The sequence below is a fragment of the Sinocyclocheilus rhinocerous genome, unplaced genomic scaffold (genome assembly GCF_001515625.1).
Source record: "Sinocyclocheilus rhinocerous isolate Xijiao unplaced genomic scaffold, SAMN03320098_v1.1 scaffold2385, whole genome shotgun sequence".
Lineage (NCBI taxonomy): Eukaryota > Metazoa > Chordata > Actinopteri > Cypriniformes > Cyprinidae > Sinocyclocheilus > Sinocyclocheilus rhinocerous.
Window position 1 is genome coordinate 184999 of NW_015667271.1, and position 21182 is coordinate 206180.

Sequence of the window (21182 nt, forward strand, 5' to 3'; positions counted from 1 at the left end):
AGCAGGCAGTGCAATATGTGTGAAATCTTTTATTTTTGTTATCACTATGGCCATTTGACTTATAGCAGTGTCCAGTGTTTCCTATACATTGAGTTATTTGTGGCAGCTCATCACAATATCAAAACTGACCGCCACAAATAGATTTTCCAAAAGTCTTATATAATAAAATGAGCGCTTCACGTTTCAAAATTAAAATGCAGCGCGGGTGTTTTTATATGAATGTACCTTTGAAAAGAACCGACTGTCTTCAGAAAAACTTCGATGTCATTTTCATTTCGTCTTTCCTGTAATGCCTGATAGCGTTTGTGAGCAGCGCTTATTTGATTACAGCCTTTACCGGGGAAACCGCTATATCTCCAGCTCCCAAAGCGCCTCCTGCTGGCAGAGAATTAATTTGCAGTCTGTGGGAAACACTGGTGTCTGTCAGCAAACATAAACAAAAAACATCCTTCAGAACTGTTTTGAGAAGGTGCTTAAGTTTTGAGCCATGCATTATTACTCTAAATTGGGCTACTAATACCATTACTATCTTGTACCCTGCAATAATCATGTGCTCAAACTCACTTTTACGAGATGAATGAAAAAAAAAAAGAAAATCGGGCAAACAAATTGGCATCATATATCGTCCATCGGCTGCCCTGATTTCTAAATATCGGCATCGGCCAGTGAAAAACCCATATCGGTCGACCTCTACACATCACCACAAAAATGAAAAGAAAAAAAAAAACATCATTACATTTGCCTCAGTGGCTGTAAGTTATCAAACCCTTTTCTTTTTCTAATACAATTTTCCTAAATATTTTCAATGCACGTCAAACCTTGCATATTAGGAACAAAAAAACAAAGAAAAAATTAATTCCCACTACCAGAATCACCAAAATCCAGACCGCTTAGGCAAATAAGTGAACCACACCACCCAATAGTCTGCACCATCGCTGTCCAACCACAGGCAAATGAGTGCTTGGGTATATCCTATCAGCAGCACCCACCATGCTCGATGGAGTCAAATATCTTTGCAGCATCTCATGATTGTGCTTTGCTGGCACAAATGTGTGATAATGTATATGATCTGAGATCGAAGCATGAGACTATATTGCTAGCAAATCAAATGGCTAAAAAAACTTGAACAGATTCTATATGGAAGAACAATAATCACAGCTGTGCGGCAGTACAAAAACAAATTTAAGATCATTATCCAGACAACTGAGAGACCCAACAGGCCAACTGGGAAGGGACTTATTATTATCATCATGACATGATAATAGAACATGTGAGGATTAACAGAGAATTTCAATTAAAGTCATTTTCTCTCACCAGCAATTGGCTAATGTCTTTCTATGCACCCTAAAGCAAGGCTCAGGATGCTCCCAGAGGTGTCACTATACAGTGAACAACTTCCTCTTGATATGGAAAAAAAAACACATCCCCGGCGGAAAAGGACAGAATGCCAGGAGGGCTCCATAGGAGATCTCCCCATGACAACATCATCACCGCTCCACATCCAACACTTCCACAGCGAGACAGCAAAGAAGGAATGTTTACACAGAGGAGTGAAACAGTAGAGCTATACAAAACAGGGTGTTGGTCGCAACATATTTTCACTAATTCTAGAACCTAAGAACATTCTAGAACATAATGTTAGTGAATGACCTTTTAATCATTGTCCAACCCTTCACAGTCAAATATCAATGCATGAAAAATCTCAGGTTAAACTTCTCTGCACTTTCACTTTGCACAAATGGGTTAAAAAAAAAACTGCAGAAGAGCAGAATTCAGCTAAAAATGTCATCTTGTAAAATGTGTTTATATACAGTAAAATGTGTTTGTATATGAATGTATATAATAATTTATTATAAAATCTAGTGCTGTCAAGCAATTAATCGCGATTAATCGCATCCAAAATAAACATTGTTGTTTACATAATATATGTGTGTGTACCGTGTAAATTTATTACGTGTATATATATATATATATATATATATATACACACACACATACAGTATATATTTTGAAAATATTTACATGTATATACATTTATATATTTATATTCTTATATTATGTATAAATATATTTGATGTATACACATAACATATTTTTCTTAAATATATACATGCATGTGTGTGTGTGTATATATATATATATATACATAATAAATATACACAGTACACATACATATATTATGTAAACAAAAACGTTTATTTTAGATGCGATTAATCGTTTGACAGCACTAAAAAATCTAATTAAATAAACTATATAAAATATTCTATACTAAAGAAATACACAAGTAAGAATGCACCGAAATGAGAATTCTGGGCCGAAATCGAAACTGAAAATTCTGGATGCACTTGGCCAAAAACCGAAAATGCTTTGTAATGATTATTTATTATTTTATTAAATAATACAAAGTAATTTTGTAAGACTTTTTAAAGTAATTACATTTTAAAGATACTGAATTTAAAAAACACACATACTTTTTACTGAAAGTAACAATAAAATTGGACAGAATTTATATTAATATTAGTAACACAATTACAATAAGGTTGATTAGTTAACATTAGTTAACTGCTTTAGTTAACAGGAACGAATAAACAATACTTCTTCAGCATTTATTAATCTTAGTTAATGTTAATTTCAACATTCACTATTAAAATCAACAGTTGTGCTTGTTAACAGTTAATGCACTCTGAATTAACATGAACTAACAGTGAACAACTGTATTCTCATTAACTAACATTAGGAAAGATGAATAAATTCTGTAATAAATGCATTGTTCATGTTAGTTAATAGGCTACATTAACTAACAGTAACTAATGGAACCTTATTGTAAAGTGCTACCTTAATATTAAATATCAATATATTATTTTTATTCAGTTCCATGCAACAGAATCAGATACAACTTTTTTTAAACTAATTATCCAAATAATGTATAATCCTACAAAGCTATTATTATCCGAGCATGTGAGCAGAGCAGAGCGTCACGAGAGAATAGCGTCATTTTACCAGCGTTGCCATGTTACATCACAGTAGCGCTACTGCAGACAGGAACAAATATACTACAAAGAAATAGCCTGTTGGCGCGTTATTTGAGCGGACTTTGCTTTTCTGGTGAGTATGAGCGGTACACGAGCGGAACGCACATTTATAGAGCGGATATTGAGCGGAGCGCCACACCGCGCAGTGACGAGGAGAGTGAAACCTGCACGCTGAACACTGCTGGCCGGTGCGGTGCGCCATATTTATATATTATATATATTTATTCGGCTCGTTATTTCGGACGTTTTTCTCTTTATTTTTTTTCTCTTTTTATTTTCTCTTTTCTCTTTCTTTGATAATTTTCCCTATATACAAATATACTAGGGGTGCTCCGATTGATCGGCTACCGATCACCATCGGCCGATAATCACATTGGGATGATTGATCGGCAGTCTCTAAAAGGCCGATCTCAAAAAGCCGATCTCAAGTTGATGGCGCTGCTGTGAGAGGTTTGGCTCGACATGCAGCGGCACTGTCTCAGTCTCTGTCCAGCGTGGGTGAAATAATTATAATGCTGAAGGTGAGGTACTCACCTTCATATTTTTTCATTAAATAACTTATAAAGTAATTTGAAAACCTTGTGTGAGACGTAATTTCACAAACAGCGTGAGTGAATCACCGCGCGCGCTCTCTCTTTCTCTCTCAAAATACGCAATTGGTTTCAAATCACCACACATCGCGTCTGTCTATAAGCGAGCTGCACGCTGCACAGTTGACACAGGAATTGTCACTTGCACAGTCGAGGCAGTGTCACATCGTCACTAAATTTTATAAATTGCATTTCTTTTTAATTCGCAGCGCACACACATAATGCCAAGTTCACACTCACTCCGTTTGCAGTGCGTATGCGGTGCGTATTTTTTCCGCGCTCATGTTAACGGATTAATAAAGCGTTCACTGCACACGGATGCGGTTCGGCAGTGCGTTCAGGAGCGTTGCGTCTGCAGCAGTGCAGAGATCTTTTCCACACCGAGTCTATTGCTGTGCTGCAAGCGCTGAATTAAAGTAACAGCGCATTTTTTGCAGTAAATATGAACATGGATTGACACGAAAATTTATTAATTAACATAAATGCATATTATTAAAGTCTACTGTATTTCACAGTCAACACATATGGCTTGTTGGCTAGTTTTAAAGGAAAAGAGCACTTTTAGATAAACAAGGCAAAAATAGATGGCACTGGTGGAGGTAGGAATGTGTTTGTGGTAAACAGCCACGGATCAGTAGCGGACTCTTCTGTAAAAGCACAGTCCGTGCTGCTTCCCCACTCACAAGAGTCACCTAAGAGGGGAATTCCCCCCATTTTCAAAAATGAAATTCAGGCCCTGAATAAATGTCTAAAAATCCTGATAGGAGTATCAATATAAATAGTTATAAATTATTAAAAAAAACTTTAAAAAGATCGGTATCGTGATCAGTATCGGCAGATAATACTTTCTGTGATCGGTGATCGGCCTCAAAAACCCTGATCGGAGCACCCCTAAAATATACTAAAGAAATTATACAAAATATATTAATTATATACAAAATAACATTTTTCCTGCACTGAATAAATGGGATATGAGATGAACATGGATGTTCTGAGAAAATAATTACAAATAATTCATGTTAAAGTAGAATAAATAAAATAAAATATAAAAATAAAACAATACAATGGATATTGGAATTGAATGAAAAATATTATATTGCAAAATGTGTGTGCATACAAATATAATATGTGGTGGTGTGTGGGTGTGTGTTTGTGTGTGTGTGTGTGATACTAAAAATATAAAATAAATATATTTTATAAATTCTAAATAAATTCTACAAAATATATTCTTATATAGACTATATTCTAAAAATATTTTTAATACAAAAATACAATACAAAAAAAGATGCATGATGCGTAGTCTGTGTGGGGAGTCAAACAAGTCTGTGAATCGTTTAAATGAGGTATTCCAATAAACAGATTAAATAAAATTAAACAGACTTTTTTTCGATGTCAGTTTTGATGATTATTACCTCAGTCTGCTCGGCTGAATTCAAAATAAAATAACCAGAAATTATAGATGTAACATTTTTTGCCATGCAATGCTACTCATTAGCAAAAGTAGCTTGCGACACTGTTTTGAAAAGTTACTAGCGTTGCGGCTATTAATTACTCACTGACTTCTCACTGACCTCTCACAAACTGAGTCAAGGATTTCTTTATGCTATAGGCTACAATGTCATGCTGTCGAAAACTTTAGTGAAGTAAATAAAAACCATCAAATATTTTTAGACAAGTCTGCTACAGCTACACTTCAAACACAAAAAGCCGCACATGACATTCATCACACCTTCAGTACCTCACTTCCTCTCTCAGTAACCCAAACCATGCTAATTCCTATGCTGCCACATTAAACCACAATGAAAAATAAACTGAGAGAATGAACCATGGATGATGTTTTCTTGGTCTGCTGTCCAAAAGCCATTGCTATTGCATTATAGCGGTTCCTCGACAGTTGCCTAATGTATTTTTTTATGAAACCACAACAGGGACATTTTGCCAGGATAAATCCTTGACTCACCTTAGCCTACAAAGATATTATAATTAGACACAATCCAGCTCTCAAATTCTCACAGCTACAGGAACGATCTTATATTTCCATCTACTGCCATTATACAGTGACATCAAATTATTTTGAATATGACTATCATTTCCTAATCAAACTGACTGACTCCTTCCGGTCCTGGCCCACCTCCCTTTTGTCCCACAATGCTCATGTTCCTGCTCTGGGCCTCCTCTCACACAGCTACTAATGAGCCCTCTAATCAACAAATGGCTTCTTCAGAAGGAGCTCTCATTAAAATCTGAGAGAAAAATTAAATGACAGTGGCACAAAATGCTACGCACATTTGAGGCTTTCAACATTTAATAGAGGACGTTTTAAATGTCAGAAAGTTCTACGCTTGGCCTTCACGCTGAAATAAAACCATTTCAAAGTGAGTACTTAAATGCCCATTATGTAAAATTAAGTTCTCACATAATGTCAAGGATCCTAGCGATGCTGAATGAATAGTGGAATTATGAAGGTGCTTCACAGCGGACAGAAGTGCAGCCAAGAGCCCACTGTTCCAGGACTGAGAAGTTGATCACAATCCATGGAAGTATTGTGTAGTGTTTGGCACCTTCACTGCTGTCTTCAGTGATTCAAAGATCGTGTCAAGGATTCAAGCGATGCTAAATGAATGGTGGAATTATAAAGGTGCTTCACAGCGGACCGAAGCGCAGCCAAGAGCCCACTCTTCCAGGACTGAGAAGCTGATCACAATCCATGGAAGTATTGTGTAGCGTTTGGCAACTTCACTGCTGACTTCAGCGATTCAAAGAACACAAGTTTCTGCTCAGCTTCCCAAAGATCTGAAAAACCGGCAAATGTTAAGAAATAAAACAGATGCTGAGATTAGGGCTGGGCGATATAGCTGACAAAGTTTTATCACAATATTTTTCAGCCTTTTGGCAACTTTCTTCCATTCAAAAATTTGAGGTCAGTAAGATATTTTTTAAAGAAATTAATATTTATTCAGATTCATTACCAAAGTGACAGTATGATATTTACAAAGTTACAAAAAAAATTTTTTCTTTTAAATAAACTCTCTTCTTTTGAACTTTCTATTCATCAATAAATCCTGAAACATTATACTGAAACAATATATTGGTATTCATATATTTGCTCTGATTTTTCTTATTTTAATCAAGCTGTTGTAGCCACATGTAGATTCAAAATGTTTAAAGCAAGAAATAAAATTAAGTAATACCTTAAATTAATTTTAAATTAAATGCGCTGAAACAGACAGTTTGAACTAATTCACAGAAATTAAACAAATCTTATAACTCTAATATACAAACTACCGTGTGTACATTATATTGTGTGTGCAATTCGAAAGTTTGGGATCAGTAAGATTTTTAATGTTTTTTTTAATGGAGTCTCTTATGCTCATCAAGGCTGTATTTATTTGATCAAAAATACAGAAAAAAAAATGATATTGTGAAATATTATTGCAATTTAATTTATTTATTTTTTATTTTAATATACTTTAAAATATAATTTATTTCTGTGACACAGCGCTAATTCAGCCATTACTCCAGTCTTCAGTGTCACATGATCCTTCAGAAATCATTCTAATATGCGGATTTATTATCAGTGTTGAAACTGTTGTGCTGCTTAATATTTTTTGGAACCCGTGATACTTTTTTCTTTGATTCTTTGATGAATAAAAAGTTAAAAAGAACAGCATTTATTCAAAATAGAAATCGTTTCAAACAATGTCTTTACTATCACGTTTTTATTTATTTAACACATCTTTGCTGAATAAAAGTATTAATTTCTTTTCTTTCTTTTTTTTTTTTTAAAGGAAAGAAAACATTTACTGACCCCAATCTTTAAACAGTAGTGTATATTGTAACACAAAATTTTTATTTTGAATAAACTGTTCTTTTTAACTTTTTTATTTATTAGAACTCAGGAAAAAAAAGTATCATAGGTCCCAAAAAATATTAGACTGGAGTAATGATGCTGAGAATTCAGCTTTTCTTCACAGGAATAAATTATATTTTAAAGTATATTAAAATAGAATACTGTTATTTTAAATTGCAATAATATTTCACCAAATTAGTTTTTTTCTGTATTGTTTTATATAAAAATTGATACAGCCTTGATAAGAAACTTCTTTAAAAAAACATTAAAAATCCTACTGAACCCAAACTTTTGAACGACAGAGTATAAAATCAGAGACTATTAAAACTCTGACTTGACTCTCTCATACTCACAATATCATTATATCAGAGGAAAATCATTGCTAATATTTGAAAAACTGTCCATCCCTTGTGTTTACACTCATATATTACACTGTTCCTTCACAAAACCTCTTGGGAAAGTGTGCAAATTTCTTTCTGTGAGATTCCTTCTGCTCATCTCAACATTTGAGAGAGCACAGCCCACTTTCCTTAGCAAGCCCCAACTGAAGAGATGGCCAGAGGGAGCTTGTGCGAGCTCAAGCTGTGAAATTTCTGCAGACAGCTGCAGGGCTTCTGTCTGATGTTGGACAGACACCAAACTGTATAAAAAGAAAGCAAATCCTCACCTGTAGCAGTACAAACTCAAATATGATTTGGTGCACTATAAAGCCCCTTCCTTCTGTGGGAACTGAACTGACATGGACATTTGGAGACCTTAAGAAACACTGACAGCAGAAAAGGTGACTTGTGGCTACATGAAGGATATTTGTGTTCAAAAGTACACATGCTACTGATATCATAGCTGTATATATGCTAAAAACATATATCCAACCATGCCAGCTACTACTGGGAAATAATTAAACCGATAAAGGCCCCGATATACTTCAAACGATATCGAAGAACGAACTGAAATGACGTCATTTCGAACAAAATCAGGCCGAAACGAAGTTCGTTTTGGAAGTTCAAAACAGCTCACCAAAGCGAACTTTTTGGGGGAGTTCGTTTTGCCTCCTAAACACCTTTGAGCTACCATTGGGCTGTGGCGATTACGCAGTCGGTGGGTGTGTTCTGGAACTCCGCCTTCTTTGACGTGCGATTTCCCCCCCGGATCGTTTCACATTCAACGGAGACCAGACAGGAGAACACATCTCAGCGACTATCTTACGGGCTTGTGCACGGTCCAATCTTGAATGTTTCAGCCACACTTTGTTGCGTGGCCCCACAAGCTAGTAGGCTACTCAGAGTGTCAAGGCCAGTCTCTCCATAGTGGTAATCCGTGTCCTGTGCGTTTTTGCATGTTTCCCATATGGCGATATCCTTCTCAAGAGATCGTCAAACCACGCGGCGCACATTCTGAAGTATGAAAAATGCACTTCCTCATCTGTGCTCCACATTTGCTGAATACATTTTTAATTTTTGTAATTTTTTCGTTAAGTGGAAGCACATATCATCTGTCGCTTGTTCTTGTTCTTTTTCTTTGTCATTGAATAGATCAATGCTACTGCCAGATGTTTACAAAGCTGCTCTTCTCTCACAGCCGCCAACGTTGTTGTGTTTAGGGGGTACACGCGGGCGGCGTGACACATGTTTACAACCCTGCCTCCAGCAGCGCGGGGGTGTCGGAATGTTCGAAAACAGTATACCGTCGCTTAGCCTTTACGAACTTCTTTTTGCCCTCAAACAAAGAACGAAAAATAACTTTCTTTGAAGTATATAGGGGCCTTAAGGCGGCGTCCCATTAGCTGATCCTAAACAATTCAATTTTGATCAGCAGAACCTCACCTACTCAATGATTTGGCTCAACTCTTTTACAAGAATGGAAAAAAGGTGACAGACTCAAAGATTATGGAGTAACTTTTCTCTGCAAATGTGTGTGATTTGTTCCTTCGGGGCTTGGTGTAGAAATATTTTAGAAATAATATTAGAAATAATATTTCATTAAATTACCAAATACTCTTCTGCCGTTGCTTGCTTATATTATTATTAGTAATTTAAGACAATGTGGCTTCGAGTTTGCTGAGGAAAAAGTTCAAGCAAGTGATCAAGCAAGATAGTAACTTGTCCTTCTTCAGTAAAACTCTTCTGGTTGAACACCACAATTCAAAAAGCAGATATAAAGAAAAATCAATCAATCCGACATTTAAGCCTAACAAAAAAAGCCCACAACAAACCAAAACAGAACATAACGAGCTGTTTTTGTCTCATCACATATGAGCAGATAATCTCAGCAATGCTATCATTCCCTTTCAGTCGGTCACTCTCGACGTCACGTCGGATGACCGACGAAATTGGGATCTCGCTTAGAGGGACCAATCTACTTCGAGTGTAAACTAAACGAGCCAATGCACATTGGCATGCGATTATTGCATCCAGCTGCTGCTGATCACAGCGTGAGTATAAGTAGGCAGCAGATGCAGCGCATATTCAGGTTTTCGCTGAGGAGCCGAGCCGGTGACCCGGCCGCTCAGCGGTGGTACAGGAGCTGTGGCGACGGGACGTGACGTCTCCGTTCCCTCCTTCAGGGAACGAGGGTTACCATACGTAACCGAGACGTTCCCTTTCAGTCGGTCACTCTCGACGTCACGTCGGATGACCGACGAAATTGGGATCTCGCTTAGAGGGACCAATCTACTTCGAGTGTAAACTAAACGAGCCAATGCACATTGGCATGCGATTATTGCATCCAGCTGCTGCTGATCACAGCGTGAGTATAAGTAGGCAGCAGATGCAGCGCATATTCAGGTTTTCGCTGAGGAGCCGAGCCGGTGACCCGGCCGCTCAGCGGTGGTACAGGAGCTGTGGCGACGGGACGTGACGTCTCCGTTCCCTCCTTCAGGGAACGAGGGTTACCATACGTAACCGAGACGTTCCCTTTCAGTCGGTCACTCTCGACGTCACGTCGGATGACCGACGAAATTGGGATCTCGCTTAGAGGGACCAATCTACTTCGAGTGTAAACTAAACGAGCCAATGCACATTGGCATGCGATTATTGCATCCAGCTGCTGCTGATCACAGCGTGAGTATAAGTAGGCAGCAGATGCAGCGCATATTCAGGTTTTCGCTGAGGAGCCGAGCCGGTGACCCGGCCGCTCAGCGGTGGTACAGGAGCTGTGGCGACGGGACGTGACGTCTCCGTTCCCTCCTTCAGGGAACGAGGGTTACCATACGTAACCGAGACGTTCCCTTTCAGTCGGTCACTCTCGACGTCACGTCGGATGACCGACGAAATTGGGATCTCGCTTAGAGGGACCAATCTACTTCGAGTGTAAACTAAACGAGCCAATGCACATTGGCATGCGATTATTGCATCCAGCTGCTGCTGATCACAGCGTGAGTATAAGTAGGCAGCAGATGCAGCGCATATTCAGGTTTTCGCTGAGGAGCCGAGCCGGTGACCCGGCCGCTCAGCGGTGGTACAGGAGCTGTGGCGACGGGACGTGACGTCTCCGTTCCCTCCTTCAGGGAACGAGGGTTACCATACGTAACCGAGACGTTCCCTTTCAGTCGGTCACTCTCGACGTCACGTCGGATGACCGACGAAATTGGGATCTCGCTTAGAGGGACCAATCTACTTCGAGTGTAAACTAAACGAGCCAATGCACATTGGCATGCGATTATTGCATCCAGCTGCTGCTGATCACAGCGTGAGTATAAGTAGGCAGCAGATGCAGCGCATATTCAGGTTTTCGCTGAGGAGCCGAGCCGGTGACCCGGCCGCTCAGCGGTGGTACAGGAGCTGTGGCGACGGGACGTGACGTCTCCGTTCCCTCCTTCAGGGAACGAGGGTTACCATACGTAACCGAGACGTTCCCTTTCAGTCGGTCACTCTCGACGTCACGTCGGATGACCGACGAAATTGGGATCTCGCTTAGAGGGACCAATCTACTTCGAGTGTAAACTAAACGAGCCAATGCACATTGGCATGCGATTATTGCATCCAGCTGCTGCTGATCACAGCGTGAGTATAAGTAGGCAGCAGATGCAGCGCATATTCAGGTTTTCGCTGAGGAGCCGAGCCGGTGACCCGGCCGCTCAGCGGTGGTACAGGAGCTGTGGCGACGGGACGTGACGTCTCCGTTCCCTCCTTCAGGGAACGAGGGTTACCATACGTAACCGAGACGTTCCCTTTCAGTCGGTCACTCTCGACGTCACGTCGGATGACCGACGAAATTGGGATCTCGCTTAGAGGGACCAATCTACTTCGAGTGTAAACTAAACGAGCCAATGCACATTGGCATGCGATTATTGCATCCAGCTGCTGCTGATCACAGCGTGAGTATAAGTAGGCAGCAGATGCAGCGCATATTCAGGTTTTCGCTGAGGAGCCGAGCCGGTGACCCGGCCGCTCAGCGGTGGTACAGGAGCTGTGGCGACGGGACGTGACGTCTCCGTTCCCTCCTTCAGGGAACGAGGGTTACCATACGTAACCGAGACGTTCCCTTTCAGTCGGTCACTCTCGACGTCACGTCGGATGACCGACGAAATTGGGATCTCGCTTAGAGGGACCAATCTACTTCGAGTGTAAACTAAACGAGCCAATGCACATTGGCATGCGATTATTGCATCCAGCTGCTGCTGATCACAGCGTGAGTATAAGTAGGCAGCAGATGCAGCGCATATTCAGGTTTTCGCTGAGGAGCCGAGCCGGTGACCCGGCCGCTCAGCGGTGGTACAGGAGCTGTGGCGACGGGACGTGACGTCTCCGTTCCCTCCTTCAGGGAACGAGGGTTACCATACGTAACCGAGACGTTCCCTTTCAGTCGGTCACTCTCGACGTCACGTCGGATGACCGACGAAATTGGGATCTCGCTTAGAGGGACCAATCTACTTCGAGTGTAAACTAAACGAGCCAATGCACATTGGCATGCGATTATTGCATCCAGCTGCTGCTGATCACAGCGTGAGTATAAGTAGGCAGCAGATGCAGCGCATATTCAGGTTTTCGCTGAGGAGCCGAGCCGGTGACCCGGCCGCTCAGCGGTGGTACAGGAGCTGTGGCGACGGGACGTGACGTCTCCGTTCCCTCCTTCAGGGAACGAGGGTTACCATACGTAACCGAGACGTTCCCTTTCAGTCGGTCACTCTCGACGTCACGTCGGATGACCGACGAAATTGGGATCTCGCTTAGAGGGACCAATCTACTTCGAGTGTAAACTAAACGAGCCAATGCACATTGGCATGCGATTATTGCATCCAGCTGCTGCTGATCACAGCGTGAGTATAAGTAGGCAGCAGATGCAGCGCATATTCAGGTTTTCGCTGAGGAGCCGAGCCGGTGACCCGGCCGCTCAGCGGTGGTACAGGAGCTGTGGCGACGGGACGTGACGTCTCCGTTCCCTCCTTCAGGGAACGAGGGTTACCATACGTAACCGAGACGTTCCCTTTCAGTCGGTCACTCTCGACGTCACGTCGGATGACCGACGAAATTGGGATCTCGCTTAGAGGGACCAATCTACTTCGAGTGTAAACTAAACGAGCCAATGCACATTGGCATGCGATTATTGCATCCAGCTGCTGCTGATCACAGCGTGAGTATAAGTAGGCAGCAGATGCAGCGCATATTCAGGTTTTCGCTGAGGAGCCGAGCCGGTGACCCGGCCGCTCAGCGGTGGTACAGGAGCTGTGGCGACGGGACGTGACGTCTCCGTTCCCTCCTTCAGGGAACGAGGGTTACCATACGTAACCGAGACGTTCCCTTTCAGTCGGTCACTCTCGACGTCACGTCGGATGACCGACGAAATTGGGATCTCGCTTAGAGGGACCAATCTACTTCGAGTGTAAACTAAACGAGCCAATGCACATTGGCATGCGATTATTGCATCCAGCTGCTGCTGATCACAGCGTGAGTATAAGTAGGCAGCAGATGCAGCGCATATTCAGGTTTTCGCTGAGGAGCCGAGCCGGTGACCCGGCCGCTCAGCGGTGGTACAGGAGCTGTGGCGACGGGACGTGACGTCTCCGTTCCCTCCTTCAGGGAACGAGGGTTACCATACGTAACCGAGACGTTTTCTATCTAAGCTCCAGATGATGGGATCATGAGATCACAAGACCCCTGAATATAAGAAGAGCACTCTGCTCTCCCATGTCTCTTACCTTTGCCTGAAAGAGCCTGTCTTCCAGAGATTCAATATCTCACATTTACACCTTAGAATGAAGAAGATGCATCTTGAAAGCTGAAGCTGGTCTAGAGGCAGAATGGACCATACACATCTGATAGGAGAATTTGTTCTTGGGGAAAAGAGACTAGCTATGTTCACAAGACAGTAAAGCAAGTCATTTGGTCAAAGTTGACCAATCACAGGCTTATACCTCTAAAAGGCTTACGGACATAATCCTGTGGCTAAGTGAGGTTACACCTAAAGCCATGCCTGGCCAAAGGAGCTGAAGTAAATACAGAACTCTGTCACAGAAACAGCCATGTTCAAATCATGTCTGCACTGATTTTAAGGTGCAGCCACATTTACTGTTGTTCTGTGAAATCCAGTCATTTTAATAGGATTCTATGCAATCATGCAGTCCTGCAAAAGATTTCCCCATGCAGATTTCAAATTTGCCCCAAAGGCCAGCAGAAAGCTGCTTGGTTTGAAAATGACTTCTGTGTGAGCTGTGCTTCATACATCCCTACACTGTTGACAATAGATAATGGACCTTTTTGCCTGCAAAATTTCACCATTATTTCACATCAGATGACAGCAAAGGTAATGTAAATGAAAAAAATAAGGTGCGTTTGAGCATGCACAATGAAATATCTATTAATGGCTGATATATATCAGATATTAACCCCATGTCTTCTTAGCAGACATGAAAAAATTAATGGAGAGGCAATTTTACTATGCTTAAGAGGTTTTATTACCATTTTGACACCACTGTAAACCTTTCAAATCAGAATGACCAGAGGTGTGACGTATGTTTGAATTGCATTTGCAGTTAATGGCTCGTGCACTGGGCCAGTAAAATACAAATGAGCTCAGATTTGCTACATAAAATCACTAAATACATCATCTGTGTACTTAGATTCTATTTTTCATTTCTAGTTGCTGTTTAAAGCATTGGTTCTCAAAGCAGACTATTCACTTTAAAAAATGAAAGATTTATACTTGTATTCTGAGTCACAGAAATAGGGCGCTATGAAATAATTTTTTTCCCTGTCAAATTCTGTTTTGTCACGCATTCATTTTTTTGTTCTGTTTTCGATTCCATTTTAACAGTTTACGGACGCATAATCAATTGAATTCATAAAACGTTAACAATTACATAATCTATCCGCATGTTAAAATGTTATGAAATGTGTTTTTTTTTTTTTTTAGAATTTTTAAATGGATTTTCTATTCTCAAAAAAGATGGTAATCAAATGAATGCATACAACTTTACAATTAAAATTTTTTTTTATAAATATTATTAAGTTTTGTAATCTGTGATAATCTCTTAAAAATAATGTTTTTTATTCAAATGTATTATTGTTATTGAATTATTAGTGCTTTAAGTAGTAGTAAATGTGGGTTTAATTAAAATTCAAATACAATTACTATTATTCTAATTATTATATCAAATGGTTTAAATCAATGTGTCTTCCAATGAGCCTGTGCAATTCTGACATGCTAAATTTATGTGAAAAGACATATTTGTCCCTTGTACATTTCCAGCGGATTTCATCGGTTCCCATTAAGAAAGGTTACAATTTCAGGAGACCAAATCTGATGGCATTTAAACCTGCTGATGTTCTCGTCTGGCGAGGAAGAAAAGGTCATCCCTGGTGACCGATTAAGACAGAGGCTGGATGACAGACGCCACATGCACGGATGAGAGACGAATAACATTAAGCTAGACCACCCGTACGACAAAGAGCGACGCTGAAACTGAAGAGCCGAGCCGAAACAATATCTTATGAACTTTCACTTTTTGATCTTGTCACTGAATATCAAGTGTTACTGTATATCTCTGAGAGCACATACTGTGACGTGGTGTCAATGTACATTGAATCGATAAAGGTGTATAGAAAATGATGGCAAAGATCTGCAACTCATTAAGGATGGCCATTTGCATCTCAATGGTCCTATAGCAGTCTGCTTGAAAGAATGATGGGAGCACAGGGGGACAAAACGCATCTTTGCATTTAGTTTTAGTTACCTACTGTATGTTGCAAGGTGAAAGGGGGAGCTCTCAATTACTGCCAGTTGAGAAGGGACTGCTGTGTATCAAGTTAAACTATGTAGGTCACTTGAATGCATCCTAGATCCCCCCAAACTGACACAAGACACCTTTATTGGAACCCCATCTATGCGTTTTTCTTTACAGCAAAGTGCTACAGTGAAGTTTCCATTAAAAAAGCAAAGGCTCTAACACATTAGTCAATTGACGTCTGGCACAAGTTCTCCTACACCCTATCCAATAACCTTAGCATATGAATAATGAAGTTCCTCCTGTGTTGAAACCACATAAGCTATATGGATGAGAATTTTATTGAAGACAGCAGCAACAGTACAATCCAACAACTGATTTGCCAAAGGGGTTCAAGTTGACTCTGAAGGAAATAAAGGAGTTCGAGAGATCCTAAAAAATGCATACAGTTTAATAATTAGGACCAGCTAGCAAAACTAATACTAATTCATGAAACAGCTACTGCATAACAAGACTTTTGCTTCAGTCTCAGACAGAGATGAGCTCTCTGCACTAACGTCTGCCACAAATCATGGCGCAAAGAAAGTCTTAAAATTAGGGCTAGGTATCAATTTGATTCTGATTTGCAAGCTGTCAATTTGATTCACTTTAAATAAACAAAAAATATAACTTCTGCTGCGATTCAGAATTATGATTCAAGTGTGGTGGTACAGATACAGTGGAAAAGAAACGGTGAGAACACTGAACAGTTCTGACCATGTAGTAAGTAGGCAGTAGCGGCCCCTGACCGTAAATTTAGATTGTGGTTCGTAACGCTAGTTTATAATAAACTCAAAAAATTTATAATCTTTATAGTCCAATCGCTGAATACATGCACACACACTTTGGGCAGAGATCTAATGTCCTTGCGTTATTCAGCATGTGGGCTAATGTTGATTGACAGGACAGATTGAAAGTACACATACACGTGGAATGCTTAATATTGTCTCAGAATGTTGATTTAGAATGTTACAAGTTGTAGAGAAATTTAAGTGAGGAAACGACTATCATGTCTCATCTCAAAACAAACACTTTCATTAATTTAAAACACTACTCCACGTAGGAAAAACAGACATGCCAGTTAGTTTCTGACCTGATGCAGACACATATAGCTAGAGCTGACTGATATCGCCCTGGTCTGGAGCAAGATAAGGTAATGTGAAAATAAGTAGGGCAGTCTCAAAACTGCCCAAATAGCTCTCAATTAGAACGTGCTGCAGTTCCATTTTTCACCACATATTTACATTGCAAAATTTGTGGGGCGCTGTTGAGTTCGGGAGGACACCGGCACGACTGCCCAACTTAAGTTCAAAGTATACTTCACTTTTTACGCGTACACGAGGGACAGCGTACAGTGTGCATGACGCGAATTCCGTCATCAGAACAGTACGTGCTTACTGTATGCGCACCACCCGATTTTTGTAACCGTGCATATACTTTGTACGAAAGTGTGAGCGAGAGGGTATGAAACAGCGCAGCAATGGTTAGACATTGGACATGGATGAAGCTTTATAGAGTGCATGTGTTGACCGCCCGCGTTCGCTCATAACATCAAAAGGAGTATACTTTGAAAGGCTACGCATTCGACTATATGCATACGCTAGTGTAAGCGCACAAAAACGAAGTATACTTGGGGCTTAAGTATCATTTTACGTACCTGCCGAAACTTGTGATGAATTTTAATGTATCCTGCACACTTTATGACTTAAATTGTCAAGAATTTCCGGAAAATATTTGTTGCAGAATGCTGAACGCATTTAAAGTTTATTATTTATTCAGTTTTGATAGAAAAAAATACCATTTAAATATGAATCCTGCATGTTCTGTGTGTCTCTGTGTGAATGAATGGAATAGACGTGCGGTTTCGTTTACTACATACATACTAAATTGCGTGACGCTTGCGGTATTTTCAGCCTCTGCCACCTCAATATGTAAGTATATGAACACATGAACATGATCTCTAGAACTGCTCTGAGTCACTTCATGAGCATTTTACCATATCTTTTGAGAAAAACTATTGTCATATACAAACAGAAACTTAAATGTTTTCACAGCCATCAGTCCAAATAAAAGTTTGGTTTAACTTGAAGAAACCTTGACAGAAATATTACTTAATGTAATGATAGTACTACTACTAACAATAAAATTATTATTAAAACATTATATTTAAAGGAATATTTACCAGAAAATTAGAAAATAAATTAGTATTTTTTTTCTAAAAATCAATTAATTAGATATGCTTTTGATTATCAATATTTAATGAAACTATTAAAATGGAATCCAGAAAATTAATTTAAAAAACAGAATTTTGTAAAATATAAAACTGAATTTGAGAAAAAAAAAACTTTATAGGGCCTTAAAAATTAAATTTTTGTTAAATTGCTGTTTAATATTGTAAGTTTCATGATTACAATTAATTAGACTTAATTAGTAAAATTTAATTTAACCCTTAAAATAGAGTCTAGAAAAATTAAAACGGAAAACGGAAAAATAAAACTGATTTCATAGGGCCCTAAGCCTGTCACACAGTACATAGTCATATCTTGCTCGCCCGCCCACTGGTGTATGGACGTTCATCCAATTCCCATGTTAATCCCAACTAAGCCTTCTTCACTATATCCAGCGAGGGATAAATAAAATATATCAGATATTGGCCAAAAAAAAAAACAGGCACAACTGTGGAAATAAAGCCATCCGAGCCATTCCTCTAAGCTGAGCCCAGATTCACACAATAGCCTCCAGAGGAACGGCTTAAAGCCAATGCTGCATTATGCTAAGAGGCAACAGGAGAGGGTTCACATACAGCCTATTCCCCAGGTTCCAGGTGATACTGTGTGGTCTTAAGTGAGAAACGGCCAGTGAAAGCAGAACACCCTAACTATGGAAAAACTAGCTTTACTTGCTCATAGAAAAGAGATTTTCTGCCTTTATTGAGAGCAAAGGGTCAGTAAAAAGTTAAAGCTTATATGTTCCTTCTACCAGAACAAAGGAGAGGAAAAAAAATAACAGAACAGATATTTTCTGTTCTGATAGTCTGTGAATGAAAGACTAGCACCACATCATACGTAAAGGGATTAGGCAATAAAAACTCTGTCTTCCATGTAAATTGAGTTTTTGAAACAAACAACATGACAATTTGTCAGTTACTGGTTTACTACTTCTGTGGAATCACACTGGTTAGCCCCACCCACTTTGAAATCCTATTGGTCCAAAATCCTGCTTTACATAACTGAAGATTAAAAGAAATTTAGCATTACATCACTTGCTCACCAATGGATTGTCTGCAGTAAATGAATACCATCAGAATGAGAGCTGATAAAAGCATAAAAATAATCAAATAGTCCATCCATTATCATCTTGTAAAGTGCAAAACTACATGTAATAAACAAATTAATCATTAAGATGTTTTTAACTTTAAATCATTGAGGCTAATATACAAGTCCCTAGGGCTGGACGATATGGCCAAAATTTATATCACGATATATTTCTTAAAGGGGTCATATGATGCGATTTCAAGTTTTCCTTTCTCTTTGGAGTGTTACAAGCTGATTGTGCATAGATAAGATCCCTGAAGTTGCAAAGACTAAAGTCTCAAAACCAAAGAAATTATATCGCGATACATATCGATATTGAATTATTGTCCAGCCCTACAAGTCCCTATATTGAAACAATTTGTCTCATCTGAATAAGAAGAGAAGTATGCAAACATCAAACACTGTTTATAAGCAGAAAGTCCAAAACAGTTCTAAACAAATATGTTGTTGGGTTTTGATGTGAGAGCACAAGCATTATTATGGATTACGGACTGGTATTTTGGCACAAAGTCACGGATTATGGTTAAAAACACCTTAATAATAGGTTTGTTTCTTACAAACACTCAGCTTGTGTGGATTACTTGTGGATTATTGTGATGTTTTTATCAGCCGTTTGGACTCTCATTCTGATGGCACCCATCCACTGCAGAGGATTCACTGGTGAGCAAATGTGACGCAATGCTAAATTTCTTCATATCTGTACCGTTAGTGATCTATATCTTGGATGGCCTGAGGGCGAGAACATATTCAGCAAATTTTCATGACAAACTGTAAAAATTCTATATATGCTGTATATATTGATGTGGAATAGAAGCTGAAATAAAATAATTTTAATACCAGTTAAACAGCTTCTAAACTGCCCAGTGATATAAAGAAACTCTCTTTCTCACTGACAGATTCACACAAACTGTCAATAATATGCAGATTCACTAGCTGCACACAAATGGGCATAAATATGTGCTCTATTTGGAAGCTGACACAGATGGTCAGCCCGTAATGTATTATTGACAAATGAGCAAATAAACTGGCAGCTGCTTTATGGCTGTTGTGGAAAATGTGTCTGCTGGATTGGAGCACCACATGTAAAATCTCACAGCTAACTATATCTGAACTGGTGGGTCACGACTCAAAAATAGATTTAGAAAAATAGAAAATAAAATGCAACTATACAACTGCATAGATAGGACAGAAAAATAAATAGATTATCAGCTATGGGAAAAAAATGTTTCACATATCTTTTGCTGTTGAAGTCAAAGGTTGTGAGTCAATCAAAGTCACAACATTCACAACTCAAATTAATTTGTCATTTGGTAGAAGCAAGAGAATTAGCCAGACGACAACACAAAAACTATGTAAGGCACAAGAAAATATGACCTCAAATTACATGAAATAACCCATTAGACTTTAAACATTGATAAATGTGGTTTGTGTCAACTGGTTGCTTTTGATTATATTGAACACATTCTATTTAGCTTTGAAAAATGACTTTAGTGAACATTTTTGTGTGATGACGAATAATGAATCAATTCAAAACAGATTTCACTTAACTCTACCCTAGTGAAAATAAATATACTAAAATGTAGGGCTGGGCGATAAATCGATAACAATAATTATCGCGATATAATTTTCCTCGATAAAACGATATGAAGAGTTTGAAAAATGTTCGATATAAAGTTTATGCACCAAAAGCGGAACGAAAGAGCGCTAGTAATTAGAAGCGTGCCACACGGACCGTTTATCCGCTCGGATCAAAGTTCAAACAGTGGCGCGGCACGAGCAGCTCACTAGAAATGGCTCATTGATTTAAACGAGTTTACAGCCAGATGAAACAGCGCTGACTAACAGTAGAACTGTGCGCAAAGATACAGTCAGAGGGCTTTTCAATCTACAAATTGCCATCATTTACCATGGATTTACTGTAGTAACTAGGGCTGGGTAAAAAATATCGATATCTCGATATTAATCGATTCTCATTTTTACGGAACGATATCGATTCTTAAATCCCAAGAATCGATTGTTTAATGTAGAGGGACAGATCGCTGTAGCGCCTCAGTTCAACAGAACAGAACAGAGGCGCACGTGAGCTGATCATCTCCTCCACATTAATACCAGTTTCCGCACGAAATAAACATGACTAAACATCCGAAGATAAGTTAAAAGAAAGAGTACAACTTTACAATCCATATCCTGTCTCAT

General features: G+C 39.3%; 1 protein-coding gene across 2 annotated transcripts in view; it reads right to left on the reverse strand.

Annotated features, from left to right (window-relative positions):
• LOC107733455 (thyroid hormone receptor alpha-like) overlaps positions 1-21182 on the reverse strand; it is a 159033-nt gene that overhangs the window by 123350 nt on the left and 14501 nt on the right. Inside the window, exon 1 of one of the 2 annotated variants that reach the window (XM_016545071.1) lies at positions 13609-14048. The exons of the other annotated variant lie outside the window; for it this stretch is intronic. The gene's annotated coding sequence lies outside the window, so the exon portion shown is untranslated. Of the gene's footprint in view, positions 1-13608; positions 14049-21182 lie in introns of those variants that run through there. 2 annotated transcript variants of the gene reach the window in all.